The 24151-nt window shown below is 40.4% G+C and overlaps 1 protein-coding gene and 1 long non-coding RNA gene across 5 annotated transcripts in view; one reads left to right on the top strand and one right to left on the bottom strand.

Moving 5' to 3' along the window:
- cntn6 (contactin 6) overlaps window positions 1–8881 on the bottom strand; it is a 150248-nt gene extending 141367 nt beyond the window's left edge. Inside the window, exon 1 of one of the 4 annotated variants that reach the window (XM_085160253.1) lies at window positions 8406–8881. The gene's annotated coding sequence lies outside the window, so the exon portion shown is untranslated. The remainder of the gene's footprint in view (window positions 1–8405) is intronic. The other 3 variants (XM_085160255.1, XM_085160254.1, XM_085160256.1) reach the window with 3 other exon arrangements.
- Window positions 8882–17700: 8819 nt separating this feature from the next.
- LOC146519115 (uncharacterized) lies at window positions 17701–23842 on the top strand. Its single transcript, XR_014873956.1, has 2 exons — window positions 17701–20822; window positions 20905–23842. It is a non-coding gene; the product is annotated as an uncharacterized LOC146519115 (long non-coding RNA).
- The last annotated feature ends 309 nt before the right edge of the window (window positions 23843–24151 follow it).

Raw genomic sequence — 24151 nt, 5'->3', positions numbered from 1 at the left:
CCTCAGTAAGTCTCACAGAAAAAGAGTTTAAAGGTTTAGAATAATCACAGATGTCAGAAGCTATTTTTCACTGCACACGGGATATGAGTTGTCTTGGAAATATGTCTTGAGGAGCCACGCTGAGAGCAAAGCTGGGGCTGGGACTGCTGCCCGGGTAACTCAGGGGGGAAATGGAGCAGGTCACAGGGCCAGGTGAGTGACAGAGCCGCAGGAGACAAAAATCCACACAGCCAGGCTGCCGGGACAGACACCCAACAGCGAGCAGACAGGCCTTTGACCAGGTGACCTGCTGCAGATGGGAGGGGAGGGGGGAGTGTATACCAAATGTTCTAAAAGCTGAGACCTCTATTTGTGATGTGCGACTCATCCCGGTCACGTCACGTGAATGAGTCCATCGTGCCTATTTGACATGCAAATTCTCCCATAAAAGACCAGGAAGAGCCACACGGCTGTCGAGGTGCCGCTTTATTGAAAGTGTAAGCGGCTCATCACATGATCAGTTCATTGCAAATCCATTTAGTGTGCAGTGCATTAATCACGCTGCAGGCTGCCAAGGTTCAACGTTTATGCTACTCTGTAGATTACAAGAGAGGGGTGTTGGAAATTCTGCTTAATCGCAAGAAAGCTCTCATTAGGTTCTTTCTGCTTTCATTCATTTTTCCCAGTGCTCCGTGTGGTCTTACATACGTGCTCAAACAGGCATGATAGAGAAGCATGGGAGTGATAGAGCATGTGCAACTCATCTGCAAAGAGGTTTTGGCTTGTCTCTGAAGCTAGGCTTTGCATTCACCACGCTTAAAGGTGTATTACTGGACCATTTGTGGGGGGAAAAAGCTTGCTGTACAGTAGATATAGATATCATTATGAGATTCTCAATCTTCCCATCAAACTCCCAGTGGGCTCTCTCAATTACATTCTTCTCGTAGAGCTGCGCTGAGTGGGGTTCTGACATTATATTTGGCGCTAATGTAATGTTACCACTGCACAAGACTGCATTATCTAAAGGTTATATGAATTAACCCAGTAGCAAAAATAGCACGCACATGCACACAGAGCAGCCACTCTGTGCATGCCACAAATATCTACCTCGACGCATGCTTACTTATTAGATTAATAGCTCTCCATCACGAGCGGTGCACAAAGAAAAGCTGATTGTCAAAAGCGATCACAATCATTTAGCGGTTGTCAAACTTGATCAGAAGCAGCGTTATCCATTGAAGCATTGGCTGAGCGCTGAATACATGTATATTAATTTAAAAAAAGGGGGGTTTGCATCAAGCATCAAAAAGCGCATGGATTCATAGAACATCACACACACACACACACGTATAGTTCGTCAATATCAGATAAGGCTCCAGACAGGATTTGATGGATGGAGGTGCCAGGAGGAAAATCATTTCTGCTAACTTATCCTAGCTGATGTGAATAAGAAGGAGTGATGGGAAGTTCACAGGATGCAACATAGCAGGTAGTGACACAGGATGCAATGTACTGTACTTTAGATACATACAGCACAAGGACAAGAGGACTGTCCTCCACTTTTGCAAGTGCACAGCAAAGGTGGATGCTGGAAAACACCCACCAGCATGATTCTGCAGCCTACGCGACTGATAATAAAGTACCTCGTTGTACCTTTAGGGGCACAGTGGCTTCTCAGTGGGGCAGGAACTTCCAAGGGACAAAGATTGTACTTCTAATAATATGTATTTTATACCCTTGTGGTTTGTACTTCACAGCAACAGCTCTTGAACATCTGGTGGTAATTTTGTATATCATTAAATGTTATAAAAAAATGTTTGAATTATCCTAAAAAATTAAGTAGCCATTCAATTATTTTATGTGTTTTTATTCAATTTAATTCAATTTTATTTACACAGCACCAAATCACAACAACAGTCACCTCAAGGCGCTTTATATTGTAAGGTAGACCCTACAATAATACATACAGAGAAAAACCCAACAATCATATGACCCCCTATGAGCAAGAAAAAATTTCTTTTAACAGGAAGAAACCTCCGACAGAACCAGGCTAAGGGAGAGGCGGCCATCTGCCGTGACTGGTGTTTGTTTATACAGTTGAAGCAGGCTAACTGTGTCAATGTCCACTTGAAAATCTATCTATCTCACATCTACACCTACAGTCTGCTTAGATTAACCACTTAACCAACGTTTATGTTTTTGTGGGAAACAGAGAAAAATCCACCAGACACCAGGAGAACAAAGTCTATTAAAAAAAGGGTCAACCAGAAGACAAGCACAGGTGTGATTTTTATTTAAAAACCTATGAAAACAGCAAAAAAAGGAGGGGGATTTATAGTTTGTCGGTTTTTTGGGTTTTTTCGTATTTGCATGAATACAGACCGTCTCCTGATACTCCACAGTTCAACTGTGCTTTTGCTCCTCAGGAACATTCTGCATATATACCATTTCGGTGCTTGAAATGGTACACATAATTACCTTGAAGTCCAGTAATTAGCTCTGTGGGGGTGCATTTGTTTAGATGGTACCTGCAGGCACAGAAAATTACTTCTGCTAAATCCCCTTTTCTGAGAGTTAAAAATAAAGTGTAGCGCTCGTGGCTGCAGCTAGGGTGGACTGTGAAGGGAAGTGACACCGCTGCTTAATGCAGTGGGCTTCTCGGTGCTCACATACGTGGGGTAAAAAAGTAAAATATAATATCGAGCTGCTTTGAGGTAAACACTAAACTTCACAAGACAGATGCATGTGCATTAGTTCACTTTGCATTACAGATCAATGATATTTAAGCAACATGAGACATGAAGCGTTTGCTTCTGCATACATGGCTAAAATCACATTCTGCATGGGTAATTATTAGCTGCATATATTGGGAGGAAAGCGCTGTAAAGGCGAGGGATAAAACACAGACTCCTATCACAGAAGTTTCCTATTACAGATAGTAAGATCCATACACTGCTCAATAATGTGTTCTTAGTCAGGATAAACTAGCACTTTATGCAAGTCAATGTTTCATCTGACCAACCAGCTGCCAATCTCACAAAAATCCTCACTTAGAAAACATGCATTTAAAAAAAGAATTTGGTGTGGTCTAAAAAAACCCACAAGCTTTAGGTTTCCCATTTCAATGATGAGCTGATATTCCACCTGAATATCATCTATTTAAGAGTTTGCAGTTTGCTATTCAACTGTCTGTGTGACGGGTTCATCTTACATCTTACAGCCTTTCTATCGGCGCAGCGCAGCTTTCGCTCGACTTCAAGCAAAGTCTGTTTTTTGAAAACATGCACTGCCGTTAATGCGTTCGTGACACCAGCACAACAGAGGATTTGTTGGAGGAAACTGAGCTCGGCTCCCGCCTTCCTTCCGTGGTATTATCCTCAATCATCTTTCAGCCACACCACAGAGTCCGACTGAGAAGCCTGTTTGCAAATTTCCAAACTTCACTGGTGTTTGTGCAGATATTGAGTACGTGTTACTTTAAACTGTGAATAGCATTTATTTTTTGAGCGCTTAGCTGTTCTCTTTTTATATTGCCTCGGTCACGCTGGCATGGCGTACATCTTCTGACTCAGATATTATTGTAAAACTCAAATCTGCATGGGCTGGCACTCATAGAGATAATATCTATACAGGCATAAAAAGAATTTGACAAACATCAGTAAGAAAACAATCAATGATAAAATGAAGATAAGGGTTAATTCGTGGGTTGGCCATTTTTCATAGGAGACAAGCAATTAAAGTGTGTGTGCAAAATCCTGATACAATTACTGATGAGTGCAGAGCCAGGCCTAAATGAATAATTGATTGTAAAAGCTATTGTCGTGGAAATCAACAACACAAGCAGGAATTATTTATGACATTGTATTTAAGTTCGTAGATGCACCATATAGACTTTCCTGCACTTGGGCTATTTTTAGCGGGAGAGGATGCAAAAGAAAAAGATAAAAGTAGCTCCCAGTTCTGTACAGTACATCCATACAGTACATGGTAATTTCACTCGCTATCCTTCAAAGCAGTGAAAGTGAGGTCTCTGATTTATTCATAAGCCATGCTTCTTCTGCCAGGAAGCATTAGATAAAGGCAGATCACACAAAGGTAACAATTCTGCTGAGAAAAGTGAACTACAAATCAAAACAAATCAAACCAAGGTGAGAGTTTACTGTGATGCTCCAGCAAAGCGCAAGCTAGCCAAGCACTGCAGCTTCTGGGCTCAACAGTTGGAAAGTAAAACTCTGGTATCGAGCAACTGAAGGCAGGATTGTTTGGACAGCTGTTGGTGGGGTTTCTTTCATTAATTCTAATGCTACAACACACAGTGTACCTCAGTGGCTTTAAGGCTTCTTGCAGGTTCATGTCAGGAATAATTCAACATGATTCCAGCTGCACAGGCTCCATCAAGCTTCTGTCAGTTTCTATCAGAGAGTGAAGGTCATCACTCTGTCCTGCTTACCTGGTCTCCTACAGCCCCCGCCACATGTCCTCCTCCTCTTCTCTCAATCCATTCTGACTGCTGTGGTTGATGACCACAAACACTAAGCCTATTTCAGTCCGTGAACTGGTTAAGCAGTTAAGAAATTAGCAGTTAAGAAATTAGATGGGTAAAAGGCTTCCTCAAAGTATCTCAAAAGTTGGACTTGAATATTACATATTTTAAATTTAGAACATGTTACTGTCTGCAAGAACTAAAATTAGGCATGTAAAAAAAAGAAAGAAAGAGCATACTGAATTTTAAACTATCTGATCTTCTGACCAACCAGTTCATTTCCCTTCTGCATTATTAAATGGCTTTCCCATTCACTGCTCGCTCCTGACGTTTTAATTCTAAGCTTTTAAACTGGTTGATTCCTTTGAAATGATTCATTAGATGCATGACCAGCACAATGTGCTCCTGATAGACACCAGCCAATCAATAATCACAATAATCAACTGACAACAATCAAATTAAAAAGCAACACTGTGTCAGGCATTTGTTTTCTTTTTATTAGTATTGTTATCTTGACCAAAAGGTTACTTTTAATGAAGAAAAATGACTTCTAATCCAGAGCTCGTGGCTTATACGCCCCACAGGTATGATCCATATTTGTCTGCGCACTCCTCCCTTCTATAGTAACGCAAATCAAACAAGCGTTGCTACAAACAACCAACTCAGGGAGACATGATGTGCATAAAGATATAGATTTTTCAACATATTAGCACATAACCTGTTCATAAAAGAGTACAATTAATACATTAGCAGAGTCTACCGATTTATATTTAAGGTAACATTCCAATTTTAACTATCAATAAATAATGCTGCTTATAGTTTCTATATTACTGATGAGTGTCAGGAGACATATAGATAACCTATAATTTAGTTCCACATATCAAAAAAACTGTGTGCTTTAAAGATTTCAACATTATTGTTCATTGACTGTTGGGGTTATAATATATTATTATGACCCCATCATAATATTCACGAGGGAAACATATATCATTTTAATATTAAAAATACAGTGTTGTTATTAATGATTTGTTACATCATTATTAATGGTGTTTGGTTTCAAACTTGTAAGGAGTTTTGTAGTAGAACATGGCGGTAAACATTAGATTGACTGTTTTAAATTGTATTTAGCATACATTTGCCACACTGACACATAAATTGTATCAAAAACATACTCTTTCATGAACGGAAGCCAACCTAAAAGCAACATGTACATTTCTTCACTTCCTAACATGGATATTGATGACACTAACCTGCGAGCTAAGAGAGCAGTTAGCATTATAGAGATACTCAAGCTAGCATTAGCATCTTTCACAATTATTATTGCTCTCCTCTACCTCTATTTTGGTCTCCACTAGCTACTGCAACGACCTACATGCTAAAAAGTGCTTTCATTTCATTCATGAAGCAGTTTTATCAGATATTTTCAAGGACAATGACTCAACAACAGCAGTGAGATAAAGAATCCTTTCGCTAACTGTTAATTTGACCTGTTAAAATGTATGCTAGCAACATTCTGTAGAGCTGTAGGGAATGAAATGTTGGCTGATTATTTTTCTACAAGAAAAAATGTTCATATTCCGCTTTGCTATTTTACAAACGGTAGATATAAAAATATTGATGAGGGCAGCTTATATTTAATAACCGCTGCCCTTGCCTGAGTGAATTTAAATGCCTGCGCTGTGCATTTACTATACATGCAAGATCATAAATTTTATATTTACAAGGTGGTCACATAGTTACTTCACACTCAAAAAACAGTCGAGTTGTGGTTGTTTGAGGGTGTAGCTTCTCCTTTAGGAATAAGCCATCACCTTTAAGTGTGAAATTCAACAGTAAAACGCAACATAACCATGTCACAGTATGCACTGGCTGCCTGTCTGGCTTGTGGCCAAGGAAGCAGTTGACTTGGAGAGCAGAAGCGACTGACAGATGCCTGAGCAGCAACATAGCATTCATCAAGGCATCTGCCGGCTCTGAATACCGAAGCAGCCTCTGCTTGCATCCACCTGCAGCTATTAAGACTGCCAAATCCCAGGCACGAGAGGAGCTGAAGCAGTATTCCAGTATCACAGACCTGACCCTGCTAGACAACAGTCAGCTCTGGGTGTTAAACCACCCCATCCGCTCCATACATCACTGTTATCTCTATCACCCCTGTGAAGATTAGCCTTCAGCCAGCACTGCCTACCTCTTCATACTGCTGCTGTTGAGCAAAAACCCAGAGAGCCCAGACAACACGAGGCGATAACCCCCAAAAAACAAGGTTTATACTTTGAAATGTGAGGAAGCGCCACAGTGTGTACAAGATACTTGCCTTTCCTTTCTCCTCCACTTAAATGCAGTGTGCAACAATCTCTAATCAGTCTTCATGTAAAATCGCATTATTAAAACCGGTATTTTCACAATATTTATTACTGTGTTCATGCCTTTTGAGTAAATTAATGGGAGGTTAAAAGATTCATTATCATGTTTGGATTTCCCACAACAACAGAAAAACATACCTCGAGCTGCCTAGACCCTAAATTGCATACATTTATATTTTTGCAGGATTGAACTTTATGTCCAGTTCCCAAAAAGTTGATTCTGTTCAGCTGGACGTAGCCTTTTCAGTGGGAGAAACATTTTGTCTCTAATCGAAGTGACTTCTTCAGTCGAGACCGATGATGAACAGAATAGACTTTTTGGGATTTTCTTACCTGGATGATGGAGCGTGCATCTAGACATTTATGTCCAGTTGTATTTCATGCAGACTACCTCTGTACTCAGGGCAAAATAATTTTGTTTTTTTATGTACTGCAGTGTCGCCTCAGTGTTTTGGATGAGGGCAGCCTGGTGGCCAAACTGTGCCTGCCTCTGTCATTATGTGGTGATGAGGACATGAAGGGGCCATATGTATTCTCCTGATGACCCTCCTGAGAGTAATCGGTAGGGCTACAGGAACGTGGCAGGTTTATTAAGTCAGTGCTAAGAAATTAAGCTGCAAAGTGGCTTATTAATCATCATTTTCACTGGACTAAGTGACAGAGGAGTGTGATCACTGAATACAATTTGGGAGGGCTGCATCTGAATGAAAATGGCTAATGGCATTTTTATTATGCTTTAGTGCCCTTCCTGGGGAGGAGAGGGGTGAATAAGTGTGTGTATGAGTGTGTGTGTGTGTTTGTTTTTTCTTGGGGAGGGGGGGGTTTCCTACATCCTTGTATGACAGCACAAATGCCAGCATTAATGGCTTTAGACGTCTAAAGACAGAGGTGAGGTAAATATTGGTTACAGCTCTTCCAAACTGAGGGAACTGCAGGAGGAGCGCATACTGACTATAGGTGCGCACCATTATTTCACGGTAAGTGTAGGCTTTGGGAGCATTCATTAACAAGTTGTTTGCAAAAAAACTCATTTTCAAGCATTACTTCCACTACTACAGTTGGGCTTTATTCAGTCGCTTTCAGTGAGGAAAGCGGTATTTAACGGAGAAAGCCCCGGTTTCCAATCTGACACCTCGCTGGCAGGTGCATTTTGCGCTCGAACCTGGTGATCTAAATAGTTGGAATTTGCAAAGCGCGTTTTGCTTCTGTCTCTGCCACCAATCCTGCATGCATGCATCCACTGCTCGTGAGCATCTTGGTGCCCACGAGGAGCGGGGAACCTGCCGCCTTCACACGGCGTTCTTCTGAAACCGCTCTCATTTTAACAGTGAGCTGCACCCGCACTGGAATGCGCAGAGATCCACGGAACACACTGTTAACCGTTAACTTTCCTTACAAAAAATATTTTAAGAGGATATAGCAAAACACACCTTCTCCTCACCTACCGTTACACGGTAACTGCGCAAACGCACGGTAAAGGAAAGGCAGAGGATTTTGTCAACGTGCAGGCGGGATACACAGGTAACAGCACAAAGATCGCACACTGCTGAGTGGCATAATAACTTTGACAGATCCCTTACCTGTTCAGGAGCGGAGACGCGAGCGTGAGCAGAGGAGTGAGGACAGAGAGGGTATCGGGCAGAGCGCCGAGCCACACAGCCTGCACTGTGGATGAAAGAACTGCCAGACGTCCCAGCAGTGAACTCCAAAGTGTGTCTGTGTTTTTACCACGCCAATAACGGACAGTGAGATTCAGACCACTCCCCCGTTGTATCAAATTATTTCCAACTGTTTCCTTCTGATCACAAGCATCTCATTTAAGGCTCATTTTAGGAGCAGGTCTAACAAAACGACAGCGTGCTTCTGTTCTGCAGTGTGCAGTGCCCTTAACAATAATGGGAAAGTGAATCAGAGGAAATGTGCAAGTTGGCTATGTGATATTATCGCATGCCTGGCTCTGTCAACACGTGGATCACGCGGGTGATTATCAGTCATTATCATTATTATTCCATCTATTTTCTTAGTTAAAACCAACCATAATAATAATAATACGCATATTTAGGCTGCCGAAACAAACGATACAAATCCTCACCTTGTGAACCTGTTTAAACATCCAGCAGTTACCAAGCAACGCTGGTATTTTTTTATTATCTATTTATTTATTTATTTATTTATTTGAGGTCATGTTTCTGGTCAGCAGGTGAACTTAAGTCCAGTACTGCTTTTCCTTTAGGCAGTGTCAGCAGGGCAATGTGGCCTCCTCCCTTCAATGATCCAGAGCAGATCACACAGTACACTTCAAGTTTGTATCAGTTTGTATCAGGTCTCTGAGCTTTTGGTAAGTGGGTGAGAGGGTCTTCACAATCGTCCCACAATGGGACACGTTTACGTCACACCTGCTTGGGATGCAGAGGTGCCACCTGACCCACTGGATGGTTTTGGGAACTGTGACTGTATTTGTCGTTTTTAGCTTCTTCTTATTGGCAAATCAAACATCCATGGCCTATCATAAATAATTAATAGACTAGGGTTTTGTTTTGTTTGTTTGTTTGTTTGTTTTTTAGTGTTCAGATCATTAACAGGAAAGTTGTAATTTGTTTTTACTCGCTTTTAGTTCTATTTTGTTTTATTTTGTTATTGTTTTTTTCATTTACATGACAATGTTTAGTCTTTTATATTTAATCTGGAGTTTTTTAAAAAGGGTGCTTTAAGCCAATTAACAAAAAAAATCTGTTTAAAAAAAAAAAAATTATAGACAACATCTGGTTAATGAGCTGCTAGACTGCCGTGTTATGTATTTATTTCTTAAAGTGTTGGTCCACAGAGCTTTGCTAACATTGTTCCCCTTTAATTTACTACTTCAACATTGCTTTATAATGTACAAAAACTGCAACTTACAAGTGAAGCTGCACCATTTTTTTTTAAAAGATATCTCATAAGTTAAATGCAGTTAAACGTATTTACACTGAAATAAAAGACAACAGTTTTGCTAGTTATGCACTGGTGAAATTAAATTGGTCTTTATGTGTCTCATGATGTAAAATAAGGTTGTCACCACCACTCTGGAGGATTTGCACTCAGAAATTTGAGCAAGTAATCCCTACATCTTGGTAGAGCCTATCAAGCCTATCAGTTGGAGATGTGTGAACTGCTGTAATCAGGTCTGTCCACAGCTCTGTTAGTTTGCAGCAAAGTCAGAGTTTTGTCTGGGTTGAACAGGAATATTCAGTGTCTTGTCTCGTAGCCAGTTTGGTTTACTGTTGTGGATTTTAAGGCTGGAGCAGTTTGTTTTTTTTCCACGGATTTCTGTCTGCATTCATTCTCTGTTTAAGTCTAATCATTCTCCCTGTGCCTGCTGCTGACAAGAAAGCCTATAGGGTGATGCTTTTGATACCATGCTTCTGTGTTTGTTTGTTAGCAAAAGATCCAAGGAAGATGCTCTGAAATTGTTATTTATTTATTAATTTAGAAACAGAATCATTCAGAAACAAGCTCAAAAATATTTAATTCAGGGGTCAGAGTGACTCTTCCACAGGATTAATCTGCAAAGATCCACAGACAGATTTTTAATTTTCAGGTTCTTGTAGCTCAAACGAACCAAAGCTCGGTCAGACTTACAAATCAGACTCACTTCCTGTCCCAGGTTATTTACTTCAAAGCTCCTGACAAAATCCAAATCTCTTTTTAACTTGACAGGGACTAGAAGGAGAGAGCATATTTCTCCTGTTTTGGCTTCCCTTCATTGGCTTCCTGTTAAATCCAGAATTGAATTCAAAATCCTGCTCCTCACATACAAGGTCTTAAATAATCAGGCCCCATCTTATCTTAATGACCTTGTAGTACCATATCACCCTATTAGAGCACTTCGCTCCCGCTCTGCAGGCCTACTTGTTGTTCCTAGAGTATTTAAAAGTAGAATGGGAGGGGGAGCCTTCAGTTTTCAGGCCCCTCTTCTGTGGAACCAGCTTCCAGTTTGGATTCAGGAGACAGACACTATCTCTACTTTTAAGATTAGGCTTAAAACTTTCCTTTTTGCTAAAGCATATAGTTAGGGCTGGACCAGGTGACCCTGAATCCTCCCTTAGTTATGCTGCAATAGATGTAGGCTGCCGGGGGATTCCCATGATGCATTGAGTTTTTCCTTTCCAGTCACCTTTCTCACTCACTATGTATTAACAGACCTCTCTGTATTGAATCGTATCTGTTATTAATCTCTGTCTCTCTTCCACAGCATGTCTTTATCCTGTCTTCCTTCTCTCACCCCAACCGGTCACAGCAGATGGCCCCGCCCCTCCCTGAGCCTGGTTCTGCCGGAGGTTTCTTCCTGTTAAAAGGGAGTTTTTCCTTCCCACTGTCGCCAAAGTGCTTGCTCATAGGGGGTCATATGATTGTTGGGCTTTTCTCTGTATCTATGAAGCGCCTTGAGGCGACATTTGTTGTGATTTGGCGCTATATAAATAAAATTGAATTGAATTGAATTGAATTGACTCTCAGATGATCATTTGGAGCCTCTGCTCTCCAACGGATCACTTTGCTCACTGGTTTAGGGCTGGCTTCCTCTAGACAAAACTGGCTGACACTCTAAGAATGTACTTGAGGCAAGAAGTGAGTAAAGTTGAGATTTTAGCAGTTACGTAATCAAACACAAGGTGGTCTGAGTAACACTCCCAACAGTGTAGTGCAGCAATCTGGTGTTAAATGACAAGCAGAGGTGGGTTTAAATGCTGCAGATAAGGGTAATGAGAGACAGATGCATCAGCTGGAGTTTAAATGGCCATGCCCACTTCATACACACCCATTAAATAGAAGGAGAGGTAGACAGAAAAGGAGAAGAAAGACAGAGAGAAAAGAGAACCAGCACCTGGAGGACAACAGGGACATTAACAGCTTTGCCTGGACTGTCGTGGTGCGGCTACAAGCAGGTATGTCTGGTTCTTTGACTGACATAGTGCTTGGTTTAGTTTTTGACTCTTCAGATCAGAGAATAATTTTCTGTGCCCTCCAAATTTTTAATTCCAGTTGTGGAGGATGTAGTAGCATCTTAACGGGAGAGTGTAGATTCCAATCAAATGAACCACCCCTATCTAATCTATCCCTTTCCAAGCATACAGAAGAACCTGTGGTAGCTGTCACTTTAACATAAAAAGCACAATCAATTCTGCAGTTTGGATGTTCTAAGCTACTATAATATCATAATGTAAAAAATGGTCCCTAGCATGGTAAGACAGCTTGCCTCTTTGTACGGATGAAGGCCTCCTTTGTATGATAATATACTAAACAGAAAGAAAACATAATTTTGTCTACTATATTGCACTGCTTTACTGGTTGAGTCATCTACATCTGGTCCTTTATTAGTCATTTGACAAAGTCCAAACTCATTTCACTCAGCATTGCTTCGCTGTAGCCACTCTGTTACAGGTGTTGTCATCTTTTCAGAGAACTTATGAGGCTCCATTAGAGCAATTTCTTGATCACCTCAGTTCAAGGCCTTGCTTGTTTGGTTGCTCAGTTTTGCCAATCAACTCTAGATAGAGTCTAGATAGGTTTCTAACTTCTGTCATTTTATTGAGGCCTTTCTCTGTTCTGATCTACATCTTTACATTTTTATTGCAGAGGTCTGGAGAAAGTTTAATGTACTCCACAGCTTTTTTTTTTTTTCATCTGACCTCAATTATTTTATGACTTCACTTTCCATAAAAGAAAAGGTAGAAATATTTGCAATATGTGATACTGAAAAATCTTGTCCTGGCATTACAGTCTACAAATACTGGTTATCTTTAACATAAAATAAAACACAAGAATAAATTAATTACTAAAACAACAAAAAAGATTCTGCCTAAAATCCATCTTTTGTTTCCTTCTGTGTCCTTTTAATACAAATTAAAATAAGGTCCTCCACACTTCATCCACTGGTCTCACCAGCTTGAGAGTTTTCTGCCCTCTGCACAAATTCAATTAAATTATTTGTACTTTGCCTCTATTTAAGGATAGTAGTGACTTTGGGGTTCACCTATCTTTAATTGAGTTCTGGTCAAGAAAACGCTTTGTGACAAAAAGCAACTTGACTCAGAAACAAAGATAAAAGGAAGAAAATTAAAAGTGCTCACAATAATTAAAGTACGCTATAAAAGAAAAAGATGCCCTTAAAACTTTGGGTTATGAGTTTGGAATAGTAAACAGTGGCAATGGCTGATCTAAGGCATTACAAGAAAACTGTATAGTCTATATAATGTTTCTGAGAGTTTCATATGCTGGATGCTGGTTAAACCAAAATGAAGCTATTCTCTTAATGAGTGTTATTGAATTCTACACTTAAAAGAAAAAATAGAAACGTCAAGTTAGTAACAACCTGTTAGGCTAAAGAATAAAATAGTGATTAAACCATGAGATATGACACATTTTTGCAAGAGCTTTGTCTTGTCCGGTACAGAGGAGTCTACCGGGACACTCGCTTTGTGGCCTCATTCTGAGCACCTGGACCAGTAAAGAAGCAGAAAGAGAAAGAAGTCATTATCATTACAGACAATAACTCCAGGGGCCGTTCATATAAGGAAAATTCCCACAGGAAAGTCCGCCTGCAGTATGCACATCATTATCAGTATAATCAACTCCCTTGTGAAATTCCACCCCTCTTCCCCCAAAATAGAAAGGAAGTGGTTAGGGTAGATTTCAGTTTCATGATCTGTGGAGAATGTGCTCAGGATCCAGGAATACAAAATACACCAAGGGCAAATATGCACTTATCAGAAGCGTCTACATAATTAAAGTATTCATTTCATGTAATTACTGCTTAATCTGATGGGACACAAGCGTTACATTATGAACTTCCTAATATTGAACAACCTGGGCAAGTGTAGAAAACTCGGTAATGTTAGAGGGCTTCCATCAACATGGTGACACATCATGGTGGCTTTTTAACCCCGAGATTGTCAGTGCTCATCAGCTGCTGTTTTCTGATTAAACAGATTTTGATTCCTTGGTAGAAAAGAAGAGCTCACAGTACTACAGATTTTCCTTGGTTAGAATTTTCTTTGTTTTAGATTCATCAGGTGAAAAGGCAAACCGTGCGTTGCAAGAGAATTTGGATTTGGAAGGTATTAGTGCGCAAAACTTTCTGCTTTTAGATTTTAATAAAGCAAAAAAGATACATAAAGATAAAAGCCTATATGAGTTGCAGTTTATCTCTGTCATCAAGCAACATCATCTGACTAGTACCAACAAAGTCACCAAATTAAGGGTACTACTTTTTGGCCTTAAGTGGAACCTTGTAGTCACAGTGAGGTTGCTAGGCAACCAGCAAAGATTTTAGTGAGCTACAGCTCCCTGCCAAGAAACAGCGTAGCATATAATCTCCCCAAAACTACAACTTGTTTTACACTTTGGGTTTTTATGGATTAAATAAACAAAATATAATAATCTGTGAGGTTGAACATTCTGTTTTCATTTGAGGTAAGCTAAAAAAAAACCCATTTCACTTATGCAACAAGTAAAAAAATCACGGGGTTTTTTTTGTTTGTTTTTTGTTTGAAGTTTTATGTATGACTATCACCCTCTATTTCGGTTTTTAAGAAGGTGGATATGGAGAGTGACACTGACAAATCTGACTGAAATATTATACTTCTTTTTGAGGCCTAAAATGTATTTAATAATAAAATTATTTTATTTTTAAGTAGAAGGAGCCATTTAAACTTGTGAAATCATAATGGGCAAGTAAATGTTTAAACTACAGTAAGATGATTCCATGGGAGAAGTTGACCTTTTGTTGAATAGGCCTCAGTTGGAGACAAAGATTAATTGGGAGCTGGCAGCTAATCACCATAAAGGATCTGACATACAAAAAGTGACTACCAGCCACAGAACAACCAGAGACCATAAGCATCAATAAATCTGAGTAATGTACAAAAGTCATGATCTTCCCTTCAGTTCTTTACACAAGCCTCCACCATGTTTTACATATAGCTGTACTCTCCTGTCTTCTTCCATACTACTGCTACTATATTTCACACCACTGCTTTTGTAGTTTGGCAAACCTCAGCATACCTCATACCTTTCTGACAGCCACCTTTCCATTGAGACCATTTCTGATGAAGCTTCAGCGAACAATAGATTGAACTGAAGGGACAGACCCATTATTTCCTAAGGACAACTTTCAGATCTGTTCTGCTTCAGGTAGTTTTTTTAGGCATGCAGCTTCTTTCGTTGTGTCCTTGGGCAAGACACTTCACCCGTGGCCTACTGGTGGTGGTCAGAGGGCCTGGTGGTGCCAGTGTCCGGCAGCCTCGCATCTGTCAGTGCACCCCAGGGTGGCTGTGGCTACAATGTAGCTTGCCATCACCAGTGTGTGAATGTGTGTGTGAATGTGTGCATGACTGGATGTGTAAAGCGCTTTGGGGTCCTTAGGGACTAGTAAAGCGCTATACAAATACAGGCCATTTACCATTTATTTACCATTTCTTTGGGACACACTACATACTATGTTGCAATATTCCAAGTTTCAAGCTAATAGCTCTTTAGGAATCACCTTTTATTGCAGAGTTCATGTATACCAAACTCTTTTCTTTGGTATTTTTTGTTGATTCTGTTGAAATCCAATTCAAATACTTTTCTTTGTATATTAATAATTTGCTGTATACATGTATGGTAATGGTGAAATTCAAACGTATAAATGAATGTTACCACATGGCTCTAGCATTCTTATTTTCAATTTAATGTATTTAAACCACCTTGTACTTTTTGCACCAAAGCAGACAGTTCAACTGTAGGACCTGAGAGCATTTCTACATTTCATCTAGCTAGCTATCTTTCTCTCTCTATATATATATATGTGTGTGTGTGTGTGTGTGTGTGTGTATATATATATAATTGTAAAAATACTTTGATAAAAGGTCTTATCTTTCTTACTCATAATTTTTTTCATAATATGACTCCTCCACCATTTAGTCAGTTTATTACTGCTAGAGCAAATAAAAATGAAAAAACATCAGTTTTGTAAGTTATCTTTATAATATTGAGATTGTGATTCATTTTTGTTTTTAGGTTACATTCAGAGGCTAGACATGGACTACAGATGAAAATTAGCCTGTGGTTAACACTAATATATTTAAAATAATATTTATTAATGTTTGTTTCCCTTTGATGTACAATATGTGATCCACAAATAGTTTTACTTTGGATGTGGCTCATACCATATTGAATGCAAGGGCCAGGTGTTATTTGCAGTCGTATTAACATGCTGTTTAAACTGAGATGCTGGGAAGCTAATTATAAGTCCAACCTCCACTGCCCCATCCCCAGTGAAAGTCTGTGTGGTGGCTAGTTCAAAAAGCTAAGATGCAGGACAAGACACTTGTAAGTTGAGATATATATGGTTGCGTGGCTGTAGCTCAGGTGGCAGAGCAGGTCAGCCACTAATCAGAAGGTCAGTGGTTCGATCCCAGGCTGCCTCCTGGCTGCATGCCAAATATCCTTGGGCAAGATACTAACCCCATGTTTGCCTACTGGTGGTGGTTAGAGGGCCTGGTGGTGCCAGTGTCTGGCAGCCTTGCCTCTGTCAGTGTGCCCCAGGGCAGCTGTGGCTACAATGTAGCTTGCCATTACCAGTGTGTGAATGTGTGTGTGAATGGGTGAATGACTGAATGTAGTGTGAAGCGCTTTGGGATCCTTAGGGACTGAGTAAAGCGCTATACAAATGCAGGCCATTTTACCATTTACCATTGTGTTGTCTAGAAGGCGGACTCGTTCTGAACATCTGCCCTGCCTTTGATAAGGTGCTAATGTTACAACCATTAGCAAAATGTAATGTTTTTGTCTGTATTATAGTGTGCTCTCCATCTTAAAGGAAATAACCAGTCAAGTGCTTCACTGAGCAGATATATTTTAAACAGTAGATAAAAGAAACATAAGTTGTTTTCACTGTTATGTAAAACTCTTGAAGCCTGTGAACCTAAATAAACGAAACAAACACAGTACCAAATCCCTGTTTGTGTTCTGAAGCGGGGAGCAAACTAACTGTTATAAAGGCTTCAAATTCTATAGGGAAAAAGCATTTATCACTATACATGCAATTTTAGCCGACAGGGTTGTTGTCTAGTTAGACTGATTAAGTTCCCACACATAACAAACTGCACCTGCAGCTCTTTTGGAGGATGGCTCATTGTCTCATTGTCTTTATATGCTGCTGCATCATCTCCAACGTAGCTGTAACCATCCATCAGTCGAATGGAGCAAACAGACTCTGAAGAATTCGCTCCTCCTTACAGTCACACCAAATATGTTTTATCACAGAGCAAAACAGGGAAAGCTCCTGAGACTCAAGTGCTGCTTGCTCTCACATCTGAAGCAATTTTGATGCAAACCAACATATTTCAAGAATATTTGCATGGAAGTGTACACGCAGTCCGAGCCGTATGTGTGTAAGCCAGAAAAAAGTCAAAGTCAGCTTTTCTTTGAGCACAGTCGGAGACTTGTTATATTCCAAACAAAGACCTAGCTTGTGAGTTTGCTGCTGTTATGATAGAGGACAGTTTAGTCCTGAATTCCAACTGCATCTCATCAACTGACTATGAAGAAAAAACGGGACAGCTGTCTTTTGATGTCCTGTTGTCATTTGCATAATCACATTCATTCAACAAGGGTTAAATTGAAAACATGCAGGGCACAGACTGCTGTGCTCACCTGCTTTAATGTTAGAACCACGTTTTTTCCTCCACACAAGGAGCACGCTAGTGTGTAACATGCAATTTATTTGATTGCTGTGTGCTGAAAACAGAATCTGTGCACTGCCACCCTCAGTGAGGACACTTCAGGGTAGATTTGCAACTATAATTTATGGGTTTTTAATTATAAAGGTCTAATGCTTTGTGTCATGTTTATGGTTATTTGCCGAACGTCTTTTGTACTTCTTGTGTTTATTTAGAATTAACAAAAAGTGTCTGCTATTTGTAATTTTTTTTTTAATATTTTTTATTTTAAAAGTTGCAAAAGTTAAATTGCAGTCCCCATACAATCTAAGGAGCTTGGAAAGAAAAGCGTCTGGACTTCTTTAAGTTGCTTCAAGACGTTTCACCTCTCATCCGAGAAGCTTCTTCAGTTCTAAGGTCAAATGGAGTCCCAGATTTAAGCCCTATGGGAGTGTCCTCCAAGAGGAACATGGACGCCCTAATGATCCTCTACCTAATCACACGAGCCAAGGTGTGAAAACAGGTGTAAAGTCACAATCAGCCAAGGTTTCAGATGAACCCACTGTGAGACCTTGCCACACCCTATCATGTGATTTCCTGAGGTCAAAAGGGTGTGAGTGGGCGTTAAGGTGTCTGGGAAGGGTTCTTAAAACTGGATTATAGATGGCAGACAGTTGGTATCGTAAGCCACCGCCTCTGTTTAAAGATGGTCGCTCACAGTGGACATAGATGGCTTCTTTCACTCCTCTTTCAAACCATTTGTCCTCTCTGTCCAAAATGTGAACACAGCCGAGTCTTGTCCTGTGGACGTGGCTCTTCTATGTTGTGCCATACGCTTGTGAAGTGGCTGTTTGGTCTCTCCAATGTAGAGGTCTGGGCATTCCTCGCTGCACTTTACAGCATACACCACGTTGTTAAGTTTGTGTTTAGGAGTTTTGTCTTTGGGGTGAACCAGCTTTTGTCTGAGTGTGTGGCTGGGTCTGAAGTACACGGGAATGCCGTGTTTGGAGAAAACTCTCCTGAGTTTCTCTGATAAACCTACTACATAGGGGATGACAATATTGTTGCCTTTGTCTTTCTGCTCCTCCCTAGTTGGTGTCGAGACGCTTTTCTTTCCAAGCTCTTTGGACCACGATGACCTGGGTGACTGAGAACCTTCACAGACATATCCCCATACAATGCACAGCTTCAAGAACTATTTTTATTCAAATTCTAACACCAACCTTGAACAACCTTGAACTGGAAAGACATCAATTAAATTAAATATAAATATAAATTAAAGCCACATAGTTTTAAAAACTTGAAGTCGAGTAGGTGAAAAATAATTCACTCTCAGCTTCTTCTTCTGGGAAAAAAGGAAAAATGGGGAAAAAAAACCCATGTAAAAAGTCAAGCTCAGAAGGAGGATCACTCAGTGTAATTCATCGAGCGTATCACTGATGAACCATCAGCTCATTATAAGGTTACTTTTTAGCCAAGTTAGAGTATTCTTTGTTGCTTGCTGTTGGCACTGCTGTCATTCATTAGAATACCAAAAATGAGGCGCCAAAGTCGGGCATTTCCCTGTATTTGAAATGGCCAGAAGAAGAGATGCATCTCAGCAACTGACTCCAAACTGTAAACCAGATGGACAGTTGTGCATGTTATGTTTTCAATTTTTTGCATTTAAAAAAATAAGACGTGGCAAAGGAACTGAAAACGATGTAGCAAGGAATTAATTTTTGTTGCTTAATGATAAATGCAGCATTGTGATTCATCTATCACTGGAAGAAACACCGTCAGCTGACTGCGTTGGACCATAAGTCACCAATCCCCTAAATCTCAAAGTGGCATTTGCTTATAGGACTATTCCTGGTTTTAATTTGTGGATGACCTACTACTACAGCATTGCTGTTGTGAAGTCGCCGTTGAGGCGCACCCTGAGAGTCCTCCGTGCTGCAGCTGTTAATAATGATTCATAGCACTTCCTCCTCCTCAGTGTGTGAGTAGGATTTCAGAGGGAAGAGACAAATCAGAGCTGCTTTTTATATCCCGACCTTTCAATCAGGATCTGACCTGTCTATAATAAGTGACACCGAACCCTGGATGTGTAATGTATGTGTGCTGCCTCAACAAATTGCTTCACTGGGGACCAGAGGAGAGCCTTTCTTTTCCTGGCACATGAAACTCCGGGGAGAAAGAGCCTTCGAATGCTGCATTCAAATTTCAAGCTGTGCCCAGCTTCAAAATTAAAAAAAAGAAGAAGCTGCATTTAAACACTATTACACGAGTGCCTTTTCTATTAACAGCTGCACAGAAGAACATAATGGCTCCGATCGTATGAAAACCTGCAGCCATTTGTCATATTATTATGTCTGCTGCAGCTTTAATCAGGAACCCGCTTGGTAAGGTGTCAGAAGTGGCTTCTGCTATTGCCTCAAGTCACACTTCTGTCTTATTACATATCTGAAATTTTATTTGCTTACTGAGCCAACACAGGTTTCCTCACTCTAATTGTCTCTTCTGGGAGAGAGGTCTTAATGTGTGATGGGAGGAAACATGAGGTTTTGACCCACATTCATCTGACCACAGATGAGACTGGGTGACTGAAAAGAAGGGGTCAGCTCAGTGACAGTAAACGTTCAAATCATTCACAAACTCAACAAAATATTTAATCTGTTCAGGTAGACCTGTGAGAATACAGGGAAATATCTCAACAAGAGAAAATTGTAAGCGTTGTGGGAGTAAAGAATTTTGAAGGTTAATAGAAGCAGCAGAAGCATAAATAATTCACCTTTAGTGTGGCCAAATGGAAAAATAACTCGTGACTATTCAAACTGTTTAGAAAAAAGCTTTCATTACAGGGTGTAGTTATGATAAGAAATAGCAGAGGCACTATAAGTTCAACTATCGACTAGAAATACTTGCACTTGACACTCGTTTTAAAGCATGTGCAGTACAGACCATTCAGAAAGTTTTCAAGCAGGTTTTGTGTAGCTCGTTGCGTTTCACTTTTCTTATCACTCTTACAGACAATAACAAGCAAAAACAGGCTTTTCTGGCATTTTTTAATTAATAAATAATTTGAATAAGTCCTCACGCCCTTCTCTTAATAGTAGGTTAAATCAGCATCAGTCATGGTCCCCGTGTCTGCCCGGCCAGCTCCACAAGGCCACATGTGTTTTGTGTACATTCTCCTCTCTCCTCCCTGCCAGGGCGGAGCTCACTGCAGGCTCCCGCCCTTGGCACACACCTGCATCTCGTCAGGCTCTGATTACGGGTTGGACTCTTAAGGCCGGGATGCAGACAGCCTCACCGCTGGATGATTATGCTAGACACGTTAGTGAACCTCTGCCTCGAATCTTTAAGCTTTGTAGACTTGCTGCGATCTCCGTCTAACTTTATTTTCTCCTGTGCACAGTTTTCCCCGGACCCGTGACTAACCTGTTATTTCTACTGCTGTAAAGAAGAAGAGCCAGCGTGTTTGTGACTCCAATCCCGGACCTCCCTTTTGGACCTAGGAGCCCGGTTCCCCTCACTGTATATATCTGCACCTGGTGGTTGTGTAAATAAACGTTGCTTTCCCCTGAACTCTGCTTTGCGCCTGAGTCCTACTACACCGCATGACAGCATCAGAATACTTTAATTGTCCCTAAGGAAATAATGTAAAGCGTTCATGCTCTCCCCTGTAAAACAGAGAAACACACAATCTCTGCGGATTGCGTCTTTGCCAACAATGACAGCTACAATGGTAAGAAATAAACCTACAAGCTTGGCACGCCTTTCTTTTCTCACCATCTGCTGTTCAAACCAGAATTGTCTAAACTCAACTTGCGAACGGCATAAATGAGATGATGGTGTATCAAGCTACGGTGCCACCTGGGATAGGCTTCCCCTCAACTCTGAATTGGATCAGCAGTTAAGAAAGTGGATGGATGCCTGGATGAATAGATGGGGTCCTTATGCAGCATATAACATATGTTTCACTGTGACAATTGTTCAATGAACCATTTGTATGTGTGGTGTGTGACATTCGATTGCCTCTGCTGGATAGAACGCTGGTTTGGCAACAAAAAGCTCAGATAAGCAGACCCTGCCTTTCTAACATGTCAAGAAGGAAAGTCCAGCTAATGTTCATGAAGTATATCCAACAGACAGCCAGATCAGGGGAAATGGAACAACGATCATTTTGGAACAATCTTGAACTGTGAAACAGTGAAAGAGCAATCAAAACATTTACTGGTCAGTCGCTGGTTTCTTTTTCACATCATTGAGAACTGTGGCTAAACGGGTTGAGTCTTTATTTTATCTCAGCACAGGATTTTGCTTCTCATGATCTGGGTCATTCAGGTTCCTTTCAGCACACTCACAGTGGGCTGCCATATTGAGCAATAGCTTTGGTCTGGCCATTCCACCATAAAGGCATCCGATATATGCCTTGCTACAGTCTTGGAAAACACCGTTAATAAAGACCCCGAACACTTGTGTTAGACTTGTGACAGTGATGGATTGTGTATACAGTGATGGGTAAAAATACTGAATCTGTTTTAAGATGACCTGAAATATAAGAAAGCACAGAAGAGGAAATGAGTGTACTGAGCATTTATATCCACGTCTTGTTTCGTGGGAATCCAGCCACAGGAGGCAGTGGGATACAATATGCAGTCCCCATCCTTGTGGGAGTGTGCAGTATGTTCTGTTCCAGATCCAAGGGAGATGGATAATGCATCTTCTTTTTTTCCTCCTCCAGAAAAGCTTTCTGTGTGACAGTATCTTGTCTGACTTGCCAACCCTGGAGCATCAGTGAGGCATCTCTGGGCATCGAGAAAAAGCACACTGGGAGAGGGAGATTTCCTCTATATGTTGCTCCTGAAGTACTGGAGCAGATCCTTGGACTGATTTAACTCTCATGATTTCCTAGACACAACAGGTGCCTGTTTACCTGTGATCAGGCCTTTAGACAATCTACTTGGGGGGGGCAGCTGAATGAGCAATAAAACAATTTTATGTGACCTTGAGCGGCGTTGACAGCATGATGTGTTGTTCAAAATCGGAAAAAAAAAAACCCAGTTATACTGATGGATTTTAATTTTCACTGAGAGGGCTGCTGCTTGTCAGCAGTATTCTCTTTTGGTTTGCACTTGAGGGTATCCTTAGCAGTCACTCCCAAGTACCGTTAAGAGCACTTTTAAGCCTGTGATGAATTTATTTCTATGCAAATTTTCTTTGTAATGATAATAACTATGTTAATAGGTCCCACGGCATATTGGGCAATTTAGTTTCTAACATCTACTTTGGCATCTTTGTCTGACAAAAGGCCTGAAAAGATTTCAGTTCCTCACTACAGGCCAGCACATTGAAATTAGCATATACTCTCTTGCCCAGTCTTTCCTAGGAGGCTCTGTTTGTGCAAAGACAAGGAAACCCTACCATGGCACACATGACAGAAGAATTTATGACCATGGAAAACATGGAAATTCTTACACATTCAAACGAATGTTCCCACTAGGTCTCCAGTACCTCACTAGCCTGGAGAGGGGAGGCATGTAAAGTCATCTGTGTGCTGCACTGTGAGGTCCAGCTCTTTTCCTAAAGTGGTACAAGCCTGTTCAGCATCTTTGCTGTATATATGTAAGACCAGCTTGTAGCGTGTAGCTGAAGGAGGAAAAACATGTGTAAAATTTAAACATTCATCCAGCAAGGCAACAGCTCGTAATGAACAGTGACAGAGTCGTTAGTGCTACTGTTTGGATTGTTATTGTTGCAGAACTGTGAACAATAAGCAGCACTGATCAATAATTTTATTATTTCTTAATAAGGACAAATGCCATGACTGTGCAATATGAAAGTGGTCACTTACACTGATGAACCCAGAGCAAATGATCAATTCTTTGGTTTTCCTTTGCTCTGCAGAGCATTTAGTATCTTTTAGCTCATTGTTTTGCTTCTGTGGTGCTTAATTTTAGTCCTGGTTCAGCCTCACTACACGTGACTGCTGGAAAACATCTGATAAAGTCGCTGTTTACCACCTGCCCAGCAAAAATACCAAACAAATGGCAGAATGGCACCGTTGTGTAATATACCATTTGTTCAGCGGTTTACATGGCTGACCAAATGCTATTTTTTTGTCACATCTGTTAGCAAACAACTGTTTTCTAAACCAAATCAAATCTAAAAGCTTATAATATGTCAAATGTGCTTTCTTCATATTCTACTGTTCCTGAGTGGACAATAAAAGCTTTGTTTTTCACTTGCTTTACATTCAAACAACATGAGTGAGTCATTTGCCGCTGAAAAACAAAGATAAGGGTAGATAAGAACATAAAAAGTGATATTTTTAGACAATCTGAGTGATGAAATTTCAAACCGCTCAACTAGACTTTGCAGCGTGCTAGCCCCAGGGCCCCAGAAATACAGCCCCTAAGTTTAAAGTGCAGAGGATCCACAGTCGAGGGCAATAAAACAGATGGATGAACTTTCTTCAAAATATTTGTGAGATAAACGAAAGAAAACAAGCCACAGTACCAACATTACTGCCAACAGTTGATGGAGGATGAAATAGCATCATGCCAATAAAACAAACAATATAAATAAATAAATAAAATAAAGGAGAAAAAAGAAGAAAATTATATCACATGATAGACAGAAAGGAAACTCCATCATCATTA

This window comes from Neolamprologus multifasciatus, chromosome 5, assembly GCF_963576455.1.
Source record: "Neolamprologus multifasciatus chromosome 5, fNeoMul1.2, whole genome shotgun sequence".
In the NCBI taxonomy this organism is placed as follows: Eukaryota; Metazoa; Chordata; class Actinopteri; order Cichliformes; family Cichlidae; genus Neolamprologus; species Neolamprologus multifasciatus.
This window is presented reverse-complemented; position numbering and strand designations above follow the sequence as displayed.